We start from the raw sequence: 16,588 nt of genomic DNA on the forward strand, positions 1-16,588 counted from the left end.
GAATCTGTATTTACCAGCATACTTATTATTAGCAAGACTTTAAAACGTTGTTTAAGGACAACACGACCCTACCTGGTTGAAAACCTTCCTTTCTTGTTAACAAAGGGAAATAAATGCAAAATGACACTTAAGTTGACAATATATTCTCCTATATTTTTCAAACAATTAAGCATAACACTTACACACGTCTAGTTTCTGATATATATTTATCATTGACGTTTCTGATATTCTATACAAAGATCTGTCTACTCTACCTACAAACTTTTAGACACTACCTCAAACAAACATATTTTCATTATTTACGGATAACCTAGAATTCAGAATTTATGAATATCTTTTTTATATCGAAGTCTTCGGCAATTAAAATGTGTTTTAATATGATGTAATGACCAAATGTGTAATTTTGTTTTATACTGAAATTAAGTATTTGATTTTTTTGTAGCATAATGAGTATCTATCAGGAATCAAATCTGTAGAACGAAACAAAAAGTAGTAGACTCGGTTTGAAGAAATATGTTCATGAAACTTAAGGTACTAGTAATGCAATATAACTCACGCCTCCTGTCTACGGCTTAGCAACGTGCTAGAATAGTTCACTAAATCCTTTTAAATCATATTTTATTTTGAAAATGCCACTTTTGAATATATAAAATAATGTGTGTTCCTCAGATAAATCCTTATACGTCTGTTGTAGTTGCAATTTAATATACCTGCCTGGGTGGCATAGGAAAGTAGTTAAAGCGATATGTAATTTCTTAATTGTAGACGTGCAGCATTTCTTTCAACGAGTTGTTATAAAGCATCAGCATGTATCTATACCGTGGATTTCGATAGATCTTGCAAGGAGTATATCTGTGTCAGCCCTCCAGATACTATCTTCAAGCGGTTTGCAAAAGATCTTTTTTTCTTCATTTTTTAGGGATTTAAAAAGTAAATCAGTTTTGTTTATATTTTATTAACTATACGAATTCCCGATGTACAGGAACGTGTAATAGAAATAATTATCATAATCTATAGCCATGTTTGCTAACTATTACATGTAATATACCTAGTATGTAATATTTAGAAATAAACTGCGAAGCACAGTCATTTTCTATGCGCAACATCTTAACACAGAGAGAAAGAAAATGTCAAAACTTAATTATTTCTACAAAAATGATACAATATTAAAGTATATATCAAAATTAAAAATTATATTATGAATTTTGATAAAGCATTGATGCCAGTCAGTTACACTGTACCTGATATAAAATGATTATTCAACTTTCCGCCCCCTTGGCAGACTGTGCCAAGCTGTAAGTACAGCAATGCTTGTAGTAGATTTTACAATCTGTTTTCTTTCAAAATTTCATTTGAAATTTTAGTATTTTGAATATTAGAAGATCTGTGGATTAATGTAAATTCATTTCCACTGATAATTATTAACCCCCTCGGACGCAATTCCATATATTATTCATATATTCGGATGTCTGAAAAAATTAATAGCTCGGGAATTTGAAGTCCATCTACCAGTTCCGTGAAGTATTTTACGTATGAAATAAAAATACAATTGATTTGCTTCTCAGAGACCGTCTGCATGCATATATGTGGAATGTAATGCCGCTGAACGAACTGACGTCTCATAATGTTAATCTGTGTCTGTTGGCCTCTGTTATGCTAATGTAATCAACTAATACAATACAGAATCGTTAAATGCAAAATGAGTCTGGTATACTTGCTGTAAAATCATTAGTAATTATTTGTAAAACAGAATATAGAATCAAATACCGATAGTCGTTTAGATAATTAAAGACTATAAATATATAAAATAAATTATCTTTTGCTTGGTCTATCCACCTAGCGGGTAAATTTGAATATTCATTTTATTATAGCTCATAAAAACAAACACTTTTGACTAGCCTTAACATTTGTATAAACAATAAATAAATTGTATTGTATCTCTATGGTAGGATTAACTCTGGCGTTTCAAACACTTTCTAAATGAAAAATAAAAATGCTTTACTTACATTAATAGTGACACTACCTTACATACTTGCATCATTGTAAAAATATTTCAAACATGAGACCGATACATATTTGGTATTTTCAGCGAAAACACCTAAAATGGAATGCTTTATATCTGATGAAAAATGGGCGTTTCTTCACTTCACGGCGCTGTCTTGTCCGCATGAAACCAGTTATGACTCTTACAGCGGAAATATTAACATCTTGTTCAAAAGGTAACAGTGTTTCGTATACCTCTATACCGTGAGATTAACTAATCGACTTGCCCGTCTATCTGAGTAAAATGTCCCAAGTTTGAGGAACATTTCTTTCTTTCTGAACCTGAAATATGAACATTATTCCATGTAAAATTGATCATTAATTGATTCACGTCCTGCAAATAATTGAATATCACAAACATTCTTGTGTGTGAGGTGAAATTGTGAACTCAAGAAATATAATGATTACCGAGGCGATGTGTTTTTATCTCCTAACACACTCAAATGCAAGAGATTCTAGCCCATCTTGACGAGTCGGTATTGCTATAGAATTTGATTGTAAAGAAAGAAAAAGGCCAAAAGTTTCGAATATCATGGACGTTTTTACCTTGCTTCTGAGCAATAAGCAACTGGCCGTCTAACCTCTCTTCACAAATGGAAGTAGTTTGCCAGCTGACAACCTATTGTAAAAAGCTGTATCTGTATATATCATGTTGTCTCGAAAATAAACATAAACAGGTGGCAAAATGAAAAGAAAACAATATTAAAATATTATTGGGAAAAACAGTGGTATTTTAGGGGTGTGCCGTCATGATATTACATTGCAAACATTAACATTGGTTATTCGTATGCTTAGACTGTGCTATTTTATTAGTATGGCATCATTACATTAATAACATTTTGTAGTAAGTAAAACCTTATACCTATTTTAGGCTGTGCTGTTCTAGTGGGGTACCACCATTTTGTTACATAAGTAGCATTAACATTACCAATACCTATGTTCAAACAGTGACATCATGATTGTATAGGTAACTTTAAGTATTTTTAAACGCTGCCATATAGCAATAATACATCATCAAACAATCCCACAAAGTTCTTATTTAATTGAATATATGCATGTGTTTCACAGTCGTACACTTCTACATCTTCAACATGTCTACACATAATGATAAAGAGAACATCTCTTCCAGGCTTAAATTCCTAATCTTGAACAACCTTGACTTATTTCATTACACGTACTGCTGCACAGAAAGTACACTTTGTTTAAAACATTGCAAGCTTAACTAAATGATATGTTTTTTAAGTAAACATTTGAATACATATTCTCTATTATGTTTCCCTGACAACGAGAATTAACTGCGTTTTCTGTCATAAAATGGGATTTAAGAACTAGAATTACTAAAATAAAATCATTAAAATTGTTCCCCTATCAATTGCACAAACACATTATGATAATAATGTTTTTAATACATTCGCATGGGGAAATAAGACTGTCCTTGGAATTCAGGCAAAGAAGATGCCTGTCATTCAGACTGAAGTCGGCATATCTGATTTAAACTCTAGGGAATTGGACGGCCGTTATGTATCCCTGGTAAGCATGGCGGGTGACGGAGAAGATTTCTTCCATATTGCTGACGCTTCGTCTTTTCGTATCTTCACCAAACATTTGTATCAAAGTAAGTAAACGCTTGAGAAATATATCTATATGTCTTTTTTGTTTAATCTTACAATAAATATGATATGAATGGTATATCAAATTTTGATCTAAAGCTAATGCCAAAAGATTGATAATCTAATAACTGCTATATACAACGTAGCTCGTTCTATTCTCCAATGTTATTAGATTTAAGCTTGAAATAGACTGTGTTTGTCTGTTTAGCCGAGACGGTCAAGGTGATATGATGACTTTCTAACTTAAAGTTGACAGCACAATTTCAGGTGACTGTTGTTTTATTAACGGCAAGAAAGTTTACCTGAGTAAAACTATTACTGACCTTCCAAAAACTAGGTTGTTAGCATTTTTCTGATAAGCGAGGTTTCGAACCCACAGCGGTGAAGTGCATATGATTTAACGTCAATGGCCTTAATCTCCGTGCCGCAAATGTGGTAAAGTCACGAAGACACGACAAATAAAGGGTAATGATATGACGTTTCATACCTGCTGGCATGAAAGTTTGCTTACACAATATTCTGGTGCGAAGACACGAAACCACGAAATGGCATAAGCTAATCTCCATAAAGGCCCGATCACGTGTTACTAATTATACTAAATGCTGGCACCACCTAGTTTGTTATTATCAGGCTGAGAGCGAGAGAAGCTGTATTCCGCCATTATATAAATAGTAAAATGTATTTTCACTAGGTTGCTCTATGTGTAACATGCAACTTGGCATGACTGACGGTTCTATTTATGACGAACAGATATTAGTTTCTACAGAACAGCCACTCTATCCTGTTGCTGGCATTCGTCCTTATCATACCGGCTGGTGTGCGGCAGTTCATGATACTGAACCTACAGTCACTGTAAGCACGTTTAACAACAAATGAATTTAAGAGTTTGCGATATGCTTATACAATCAAACTTGGATCGCTCGAACTTAGATAACTGTAACACTACCAGTCGTTCGAACTCATCGTCGGGTCCCAGCAAAATCGATAAATAATGTTTTTTGCTCGATGCTTCGAACAAAGGTAACTCGAAAAATAATTGCGAGTTCGAGCGAAAGAAAATTTCCAAGTAACAATGTCATGTGATGGTAAGACCATTTTTAACTTACTTGAGATCGTCTTTTTAAAGAAAAAACAATTTTCTTACAAGCAAGATGTTTATCACATTTCAGTATATATATTGTTTTATTTGCGTTGGTTGTTTTAGATGGTTAGGTAAATGTATTAACAATCAATACTCAGATAGACCGAATCAGTTGTTTACATAATAAAAGCTTTTCGTTAACTTAGAAAAAGTGAATGTAAGAACATGTACAGAACAAGTTTAAACATTAACTTATATGTTTTCGTTTGCTCAATAGGTTGACCTACTGACATCATTGCAAGTCGAAGGAATAATTGTCTGGAACTGGAGTGAAAAGTTAACGGTACAAGGAGTTACGGCAGTCATCGAAAAGCTGTACTTACTTGGTGCACAGACGTTTGTCATATATCATGGCGACATCGTCAGTGACTTTAGACAGTACGACGTTGTAAGTGAAATAGATCTTCATTTTAGTAAACGCTTTGAAATGTGTTGAAATATTTGTCATCTTTATGCCTAATACATATTTAACCTGGGCGCCGTGCGATAAATTAGTCTACGATTTTCCTTGAGGTTTTGGGGGCATCGTAGACAACCACGGGCTACGGCGAAAGTGTTCACATTTATATACGAGCATCTTGCCATTTTTTGTACAGGCTCTCGGGGAAAGGCCAGGAGAAATCCATACGGACGCTGCGCGGATATTATACGAAGATCGTGCAATTTCAGTGCAATTGCCGTGCAGTCTCCTCAAGCTTCAAAGGGAAATCGTACAACGCCAGTACGGCTTCCGTGCAGAGGCTGCGCAGAGAAAGTAAAATGACGGTGCAGCTGCCGTGAGGTCTTTGAGGTGTATAAAGTGGAGTGCTGTATACAAATTCACCCACACTGTCCTCTCCCTGTGCCTCTGCAGGACCTTCTGCTCATCAAGGGCGGCCATGGTAACGTTTCAGTCATTGCCTGCTCTCTTCTCCTTATCTGCCTCAACTGCAACCGCAGGTATGCCGCTGAGTCTTGGTGGTACTATCATTTCTCTGAAGAGACGAATAATGAAATCATGCTGGAGATGGCCAAGATATGTAACCATCTGAAAATGTTTTGCCCATATCAAGGCCGCCGCATGGCAAAGGTGCGGCCGCTGTAGGGTTGCCGCGCGGTAATTGATCAATATCCGTGCGATTTTACGGGTACTGCCGGGCAGCGAGCGGCAGCTTGCGAGGGCCGTGCGAAAGTCCCACGAGTCTACAATCCCCGTACGATTTCTTTTGAGCACCATGTCCACGGAATATCGTGTTGTGGCTGCAAGATCAGCGCGCGGCCTTCTAACGATGCCCTTGCGGGATTGTGCAATTCAACTTGCGACACGTCTACGGACTACGGATTTACGATTTTTTCAAATTTGTATAACTTTTCGCTTAACAAATTTGTAAAGGCTGTGGAGCCCGTGAATCCGTACAAAAATCTCACTGCCGCCGCCTGCCTCCGCACGGAAAGGAGGATACGGGCAGTTTACGGGCTCCGCAGACGCATTGCAGGTCAAATGTGAACTAGGCATTATTACATGGCTAAGTAACACTTAGTCAGTTTACTTCAATCATTCAAAAAATCAAGCGAAAGTATTATTTCAGTTTATTTTGTAAAATATATATCGTCTGACAGAAATACCTCTGGAGGAAATGATAACGAAATACTTTTCATTTTCAGAACTTTCAGTTTGACAAGTCACGTCCATACGATCAACCGCAAACGTTCTTGTTCAGGAGTCCTGTTAAGGCACGTTTCTTACAGATTCGCATACTGAAACCCTTTACAGATAGTCTTAATTGTATTCGATTCGAGTTATTGGGCTGCATTTCCTCTGGTGAGTAATAACTTTTTTTATTTGACCTAATTTTTCGTTAAGGACGTATGCTAGAATTCGGGGCGAATTTTTTTCCAATGATAGAATTTCTTTAAACTTTGGATAATGAAAGACAATCATTTGAGAAACAAAAATCTGCAATAAAAATCATAGATCACCGGTATTTAAAAAGAGTTATCTGCCCTTGAAAACGTCACTTTCCCTTAAAATGCCGTTTAAAAGGGCTGATAACTCTTTTTTAGTACCGGTGACCTTTGATTTTTATTGCATTTTTTTTCTTAGATGGTTGTTCGTCATTATCCAAAGTTTGAGGAAATTCTGTTATTGGGAAATTTTCGCCCATCTCATATACAGGGAATTCTAGCGTACGCCTATAAATGAAATCGCGAAATTAAATTGATCTATGTAAAATTTGTGTGTTCTAACGTTCATTGTATGGCAACTTCCAAAATTATACCGGAGTGCAGTGTCGATTTCTTAGCAGAAATCATTCATTGTTTGATGAAGCACTATATGTATGCAGTTATATTTTACTTTAGTAAGTGTCTCCTATTCCGAACACATTGCAATGATTTTACATGTCTGCATGTGTAGGACAGGGTTTTCGCAGCTCAAGAGACAGCGGATTAGCATCTGTTTGGAGTTTTCCCGAGGGTTAGAAAAACACCTCTATGACCTTGAAAAAACATTTCTATCTTAATGTGTAAGGGAATACCGAAGAACAGGGCAAGATGTTTTTATAAATTCGTTCGGAAAAAGATACAACATTTAAACTGCTGAACTATTTAAAACAATTTTAGAAAATATCTTTGCGTTGTATTCAAACTAGTGACACGTCTAAAGTATGTAAAATGATTTTTCAAAACTTGCTTTTTAGACTTATTCCAGAATCCCCGTCTACACATATCGCAGCCTGAGCAGTCCATGATTACCGTAGTACAAGGTTTAACTGATGAAGCCGTAATAAACAGCATTGGTAGTCCCTCATATATCGCTGGCCAGATTTACAGTTGGATTGTTATATTCACAAAGTTTGTGAAAGTCATTGTTACACATATATCACTGAACAAATATGAGGTATGATCACCCTATATTTATATCATGTACGGATTCCGTTGCCTTGTCAGTATGAAGTAATTTTTACATGCATTTGTACACTTGTTTATAATTGCTTGTGCAAATAAATCAAAACGGTGACACCAATTGTGTTGTACGTGCATATAACCTTTTATGTTAAAGCATATCTTTAAAAGTTACAGCATTTTTCTTGACATGGTTTCAGACACCTATCTTTTCTTCCATATATTTTTTAAGTTTTCAGTGCGACCGAAAACAGCGGCTGTATACTATATTTGCATTTGTTAGAGAGCATATCAGAATTATTGGCCCCCACCCCATTTTCTATTTTTCTATGGAAATGGTGCAATAGAATTACACTTCGTCCGTTTGTCTGTCCGCCACACTTCGTGTCTTGTCTATAACTCTGTAATCTCTAAAGGGACTTTTTATTTTATTTTGCACATATATATCAATATATTAGAATCATTTTCAGACAGTGTTTTCCGCGAAATATCTAGACCCGCAATATTAATCTCAGTGTCACAGTTTACATAGCCTACTTTGTGACTAGTCAATATCTCGTGTATCAATGGAATTCGATATTTAATACCATGAATGTTTCCCATAAGTAAACAATTTGTCACTCGTAATACCAATGAAAAAACAGTCAGTAAGAATAGCCACGGTCCAAGAAGGCAGCATTACTAAACAAAACTACGCCGTTTACAGGTCCGTCTCCAATTTTTTCTATGTAGCGATTTGTTGAATTACTGTAAAATCTGGTAAATAAGCTTATACGCTTACAATAATTTTAGTGACACTTTTATGCGCCTATTTTTGATATGCGCTTATACTTAAGCCAAAACTATGCGCTTATATTTGATATGCGCTTATAGACCAGCCGTGTGCGCCTATTTTTGATATACTAGGAATATTGACAGTGCTTACCTTGGCGGAAAAAAACGAAATTAAACATGGTCATGGACGTGCGCAGTGAACTACTTCCTTTTATTGCATACAGTATTTATACAAAATAAAACCATAATAAATACATAATTTGCAAATAATATTCAATCTCTCGGATCGGACCATTCAATAATTGTTCAATACTAAGATTTTAGCATTTTATCCATACTCTTTTCACAGATTTACAAAAGAATGACAAACTGTTATGACAACGCAAACAACTTTTCTGGTGTTCAAACTTTTACTTTCATTTACTGAAAACATTTTCTATTCAAAAAGCCCGATTATCGCAAACAATTATTGTTTTATCAGACAATAGACGTTAAAATCTTTTAACACCCATCGGTTATTCAACGGGTAAGAACACGTGTCTCCTGTATTTATGTTAAACAAATCACGGTATAATACCGTTAATTACGTCTTTTTGCTGCATCTGTTTGTTTACCAGTAATCGGATATGCGCCTACTTTCGAGACAAAATTATGGTAAGGGCATGACATGCGCTTATTATCCCATACGGAATAACGGTAAGGCCGTATGCGCTTACTTTTGATATGCGTTTATATTCGAATATGCGCTTATTTACCTGATTCTACAGTATTTTCTCTTTTCTTTTCATTTCTTTTTAAAATGGTCAATATTTAACATAATTCAAAGATCCTCAATTCTAACCGAGAAACAAATAAACGTTAAACGGCAGAAATCATAATATGATTCTTTTTTGCTTACGGCTGATGCAGTTCTAATATAAATAAGTGCATTGATATGCGGATAAGAACGTATTAAGTAGGTAAAATTAGTTTTGGTCTTCAAGGAAAATAATCTGCGTTTTCCGTAATATTTATGTCCGAAAACTAAATTTGAGCAAAGAATGGGAAACCTGATATTCATTTATGTTTCTGATACAGGAAATAAAGATAAGCCAATCGTGTAAAATAATCACCATTTTGATATGATGCACTTCTTAAGCTAGTGAGATCTCAAAACCAAATTCTTGTTTGTTTTGCAAAAACAATATATGCGCTTCAGCAAAATCCCGATACAACTGACACAGGAATATGTGCAAAATTATGAGAAAAATCGCTTTGTAGTTCAATTTTGAGACGGACCTGTATGTTTTTATGAGAAACCGATGAAAGGTCGACAAAGTATTGCAAAATGACAATATTTATAAAACACACATATTGGTCAGTGCCAGAAACACCACTGGGAACCTTAAACTAGTTTATTACACGCAAACCAAGACATTTCAAACCCCATACACCCTAATGTTAAAGTCAGCTTGGATCTCAAAAAATTAAAAGATCTAAACCTTTAAGTAAATGTAATACTACTTGACACACATATATAGTTTCATTTACCAGACAATGTGTGGCGAGCAAAACCAAGGAAATGTCCTTTGGGGTAAAGGGTTTACAAATGTGTATTGTTTAGTTTGTGTCTGGGCAATTATTTATTCTAGCACCCATCTTGATATTACTTGACACAAATATTTTCCATAAGAAGACATTTTGTAGCTCCAATGGCAAGTTCAAACTTGAAGGTCAAATGTTTAAAGGCCTTCGATTTCGGTCCATACCCCTGTCTTCCTTTGACGGATGTTTATATCAATTGGACAAATGACACCCAAAATGGAGATTATTATATTTGTATTCAATGGAGTTAAACATCTCTTGTAATTACTGTGTTATTTCAAAATCAAGTATCTATATTTTCAAAGCAGTTGTACATTTAGTGTTGATCACCATGTAACAGTAGATACCATAATAGAAGACAATCAATATTGTTTTTGTTTAAATAATGACAAATTCAAATTATTTTTGTTTCCTCCTTTATTATTACATCCAGCCGCCTTCCATGCAGTTACCATTCCCTACGAAATAAGAAAATACTCATAGATTTGTTTTAGCTAAAATACCATTGAAGCGCAAGATATACAATGAAAAGTTTTTATTTCCATGCAAACCATACGTCATATTATCGCGCGTGGCTGCATCACTCCTACTAAAAGCTCTCTTGATTTAATAGAGTCCGATCTTTTATAAAAGCAAGCAAATATGTATCTGTAAAATGTTAATTTAATCTTAATAATGACTATCAACTCACTTGAAAATTTAGATTCTTTTATAATAAACATACAAGTAAGTAGCAGCATAACGTTTCTTTAATCTTAATAATGACGATGAAGAACTGCATGTCGTTCGATATAGACAAAAAGCTTATGGAGTATCGTAAAAATAAAAAGGTGACTGTAGTTGTACATTCATACTTTCAGCTAGATGACTTCAAGGACACTATAAAATTTTCCAGCAAATTGCTTGGACGTACAGAGTTTTCTCGAATAGTTGACAACAGATTAAATGGATATCAGTTTCAAATCGAGACAAAAGAAAGGCAATTGGTTATAGTTTTTGAGTCTTGTTTGGCCACTTCGATACAACTTGAACATGGATCTGGGTTTCGAGCTATAATAACAAATCAAGGTAAGATCATGCACACATTTAAGGATAACATGGTGTAATAGCCATATTTCATATCTTGTAACTGGATGGTAATATTTAAATGAAATTTGGTCACTTTAAAGACATTCAAAATTAAAAACGTTTCACCGAGAGATTTTTGGAATTTTGTCATTTTTTGGGGATATAATCGGTTTTGAAGTTAACATTGATGTCTAATGGGAAATATATAATTTCTTTGATTATGAGAATCTGAACTTGAGTTTTGAGAAAATTTTGCGGTAGAAAGCTGCATTATATGATTCTGATACAAATATCAAAAAGAAATCTAAAATTCCCAGTAGGGAAAAGGAGAATTTTTTTTTCTAGTTTTCAGGAGAGATAACTCATGAAAAAAAATCAGGGGAGGTAATCTGATAACTGCAGGATTATCATATCTCTTCCTATTGTTTTATGCATGATGTAATACGTGTAGAGATTTACAAATTGAAGTTTTGCTTTTAATTTGTTAGATTGTTGTATAATATTTGCTTACTAAATAATAGCTTGCAAATTTAGACTGTCGTTAGAATAAATCGTTCTTCAGAATAAACCATTGGTTATTCTTTTATAAAAGACAAAATTAATAAATTTTAAGGGCAGTATTTTCTCATTACATTATATATTATGTCTAAAGATACCCCAGCATGTTTTCGACTGGAATCTAAAGTGGACTGGGCTGAAGGTAGAGACGAAGTTTGCAAAGAGAAGGCGATGATGCTGACGTCAATGACCTTTCTGGGGCTTCCATTTAGAAACACAACAGAAATATGGACAATACATGTTCCATCTCAAAGAATACACGTTTATATAGTCGATTTTAAAGTCTCGTGCAAAACAAGTAGGGTTTTCCTGATGAAGCTATTTGACATGTTGTTTTTGTTTTAGCTTTAAATAGGCTGGCCTCCAGAGAAAAAAGAAAAAAGAAATTTAAAAATATCAGAAAATTATTGCTATATTTCTTGCACAAGCTTTGAAACTTAGTTACTGACAAATTATATGTTATGTACGCACATGAGAATCAGTTGTTTTACTAATTTTACCGTGCAAAATTGAAAAGCGTTGTCACTGGGTACCGAATGTAAACTGCCTTAATTATGAAGCTTTATATTAAATGTCATTTAGTAGGAATTATTCCATGATGGCAGGAATGTTTTTATTATTGAGGCAACACTGGTTCATTTCCCAGCTGAGTCATGTTTCTTTCCTTAAGATTTTTAAAGATAGTTTGGAAACAATTTCTCATGTTCTAATGTTCATAATATGACCAAACTTTAATTCTAAAGTAATCAGTTTTAGAGATTCTTCTAGTCCCTTTAATGGTAGTGATAAACGTAAGCGTCCTTTCGCAGAAAAATCAGTAACCTTTTGTTGTTTGCATAGTAAGTAAATAGTAGAAATATAACTTGCTTCTTGGGACTATGTTTTCTAGTGTAAAAATTTAAAAGAACGACATCTTTACAGATGCTCATAACTCAGAGTTCAAAATAACAGACGCAGCTTTTGAAGAAACATATTGTAATTTGAAACAACCCCCAAGCACTATATCCTCCGCCTCGGACAAGTTCATAATCTCGTTCTTCAAAGACATACGTCCACACATAATGTACACAGAAGGATTTCGAGCCACTTACAATACAACATCGTTGTCAGTAGAAGCAGATATTGATTATGAAACATCTCATTCTGAAGGTACTTAAACATGATAACCTACTTTTTTAAGAATAAATTAATACCATACCGTTTTTATTTCATGCGCAATACAAGTGGATATGAATTTTGTTGAAACTAGCGTTTTAGAACTTGAATGGAAACAAAAAACATCCACAAAAAAGCAACGCCTTTTCTCCCCGAGTGCTTCTTAAGAAAGTCAACGTCAATTATAGAGCGGTATTAGTAGATAGATGAACAATAAAGAGAATATTCGTGAAGTAAGGGGTGAACTTAATGACATAAATATAGGTTAATTTGAATAATTTTATATAGAGGATATTACGTGAGCGTCTTTTCAAGTGAGTTGAGTAAAACGATAAAACGCGAGGCTCTGCAGAGCACTGTATCAATTTTATTCAACGAGTTTTATACATTCAATGTGAAAAGTCACATATGTAATATTCTTTTCATCACATGTTAGCTTTTTCTGCCGGAACATTAAAAACTTTGCTTTAACTAATAAATATAAACAAGCCAATTTGACCAACGTATCCTATACTATAAACGACGCCGACGTCAAAGCTATATTACATTACAAAAAAAAATGTTTCACTCCCGCGACGTTAAAATGAAATAAACAGTGCAGATATGTCTAAGTGCACTACATGACTCTTGACGACTCTTTGATAGCCTTTGATTCGATCACAAAGCGAGTATTTGATCAAAATAAGGATCTTTTTTAATTTTATTTGCAATATAACCATAACAATAAAATAGTTGAATATTTATATTGCAATTTTCAGTCACTAATGTCGCTGTAGGGAAGCCATCGTTAATGTCAAGCCTGTATTTACTGCCTGCTAGCCTCTCAAATGACGGTGTCATCCATCCAGATTCCTGGTCGTGGACATGCTCGAATACCGATCTGGAATATGAACCTTGGTGGCTCGTCGATCTAGAAGCTTTTTATACTTTAGATCGTGTTGTTGTTAATAACAGACGTGATTGTGTTGGCTGTGGTAAATATTCAACTTTCCAAACAGATTGTCGATGACAATATACCAAAGTAATTTCTCTATGACATTTAAGGTATGACCCACCTAATGGTGAATATGTCAAATGTTCAAAACAATGTTAATCCGATGAGAGACTTGTATGCAAATTTTAAACAACTTTTACCGTGCCGTTTTTATAAATTTTGTATAATTTATGATATTTCCTCAAATTCAAGTAGAGACAAATATCAAAGTGATGGCCACTGTCGAAAAGTTTTGCAGAGAATTCATTATACCATCAATTTTGATAAAAGAAACTTCAAACTATTGGTAAATAATTATAAAACACAAAATAAAACTGTGAATATCATTTTTTTTCTTGGGTGCCTCAAGTAAAAGGATTGAATGAGACGGAATTCTAACTCCAATATTGAAAAATTAATGTCGAGTCATGTGGGACTGTTTGGAATTTTGCTCACTTCATTAAAAAATAACCTTGGGGTAGAAGTAGAACTTACCTGCATTTCTTGCACAATATATAATCCAAAGAGTAAAGGCAAAATAGAGAACTTTTACCGCGTGTAACTCAGTATTTTTAAAGATGCCTAACTTCTGTTTCAGAGGTAAATTCACTTTGGACAGCAAGAAATCACTTATCAAATGTTTTTTTTTTACTTTTGTACAATAAATCAAAAATAAGTCTTGAAAAAAGTAAACACTTACTAGAAAAAAAGAGAAAAATAAGGGGGGAAAAATTAGATCGCAGTAGGGCTTGAACCTATGCCCCCTGAAAAATTTAAGTCAAAGTAGGTTTATTGTAGGAGTTGAATACTATTCAAAAAGGATGTACACTATTACACGGGTCAAACCTTAACTTTATAGAAATATCACGTCTTTAAAGACAAAGTTTGAATCAAAAGAAAAAGAAATGTAGTTGTTTGTTTGCAGAACCCCTTGTTTGATTTTTTTTTGTTCTTGTCCCCTGATCTACTTTTTGACTACTGCAATGTCATCTAAAGCATATATAAAATAATATTAGAAATATTTTCATTTTTGGCACAATTATCCAGAGATAATTATTAAATATAGAAAGAAAATATATTTAATTAGTAAATTGCCAGTATTTATTACTTAGAAATTTAAAACTTAATAAATTGGCAGTATTATTAACATATTGTTAAAATATGTTGAGTAGTAAAATGACAGTAACAAAATCTTACAGGAGATATGTCGTACCCTACTTGCTAGTTTTCATGCAATCAGTTCCTAACGTATTAGCTTTGTTTTGTCCTGGAAGGATCGCGACTACCATGTCTAAAATTAATCATGCCTTCTGCCTTTCGAAATGTTTTATCGTTATTTCTTTACCTTTAAATACATTCACAATCATATTTTTCAGCCCGTAGAACAGAAAACGTAGAGGTGTCAGTTGGTTTAACTTTGTCGCCGATGACTGTCACGGGATATCATTGTGGCATATTAAAAAGTGCAAAAATGTTTCCTCAGTTTGGCGCCAGGGCGAGATATGTAAAAGTACAAATGAAAAACGTTATTAGATACATGAATCTTTGTGAAGTAGAGGTATATGGAGTTTTAGGTAATGTATTTAATAGCTACCAGAATCAAATATGGCATTTCGAGTGAAATGCAACAGCTCGCTTATTTGCTGTTCTATAGCATATTTTATCAACTGTTTATTTTTGGAACACGGTCTCAGTGTAAACCAGTCTACTAATTCTTCGCTTCACTTTGTTCGACTCTTCCAAAGGCTCGTCTTAAAATTAATATATTTTAAAGAAATATTTCGATGCATGTAGTAACTGTGATGCTTTCTGTGCGCCATTAATTTGTGGGCAAATCATAACACTTACAACCTTGCTTTTATAGATAAGAAAAAAACAGATATTTCTGGTATTTTATATATCCAATTTCTTACCTGATTAAAATTTAACCAAGTAGGATTTAATTGATATGAGTATAATCAGATTTTCGGGAATACTTCTCCATTAAAAAGAATATAATTATATAAAATGAATTACGTGCTCATGGTTGAAAGACCGTCCGTCGTCTACAATTCAGTTAAAGAAAGACCTAAACAACAAAGCCTGTTTCAGCCAAACGTCACCAAGAATGTTCCTTGGCTGATCGTATTTCAAATGCCTTCTATTCTGACCCATTTAGACAAGATTTTGATTATTTTAGTAACCGAAAGGATTTCTTCCCAAAATCTGGTGGCCTGAATTCAAAATAAGTTCAAAGAAAAGGTTAATTTGGTGATTCTTTATGAAATTTTTTCAAGTATGTTGAGTTAATAGAAAACATAATTGAGAGTAAGCCATGCTACTAGTATTTTTCTATATACTGGTATATGTAAAAGTTTAAACATCTTCTTGTTACTTTGGTGATCCTGCAAGCCATGTCTATTTGTTGAAAAGCTATGTTGATATGTTTAAAACATGAAGGAACATTTCTAATTGCTCTATATGGCTACATGGAAAATTGTAAAACATCTACTCCTCAAAATTTGCTGTCCGATACGAGACAAGTGGACAAAACTGTTACTTGTGTGGCACTCTACCTAATTCTTTTAGATTATTTTGACTTGACTTGATTGAAAGCATAGGCGACATGGAACAGGGCTAGTTTTCTATAAACATAAACCTTTATCTTCTGCTGATACTGCTGTTCTAATTTGAAGATAATTTCACACCATGTTTCTTTATTGACCCTCTACAAAAACTGTTGAAACAAGTTCGAGTTATCTAGGCCATTATGGCCACCTTGTGAAACTATAAGAGTATAAAGTTTTCATTCAGTTTATT

This window comes from Mercenaria mercenaria, chromosome 10 (assembly GCF_021730395.1).
Source record: "Mercenaria mercenaria strain notata chromosome 10, MADL_Memer_1, whole genome shotgun sequence".
In the NCBI taxonomy this organism is placed as follows: Eukaryota; Metazoa; Mollusca; class Bivalvia; order Venerida; family Veneridae; genus Mercenaria; species Mercenaria mercenaria.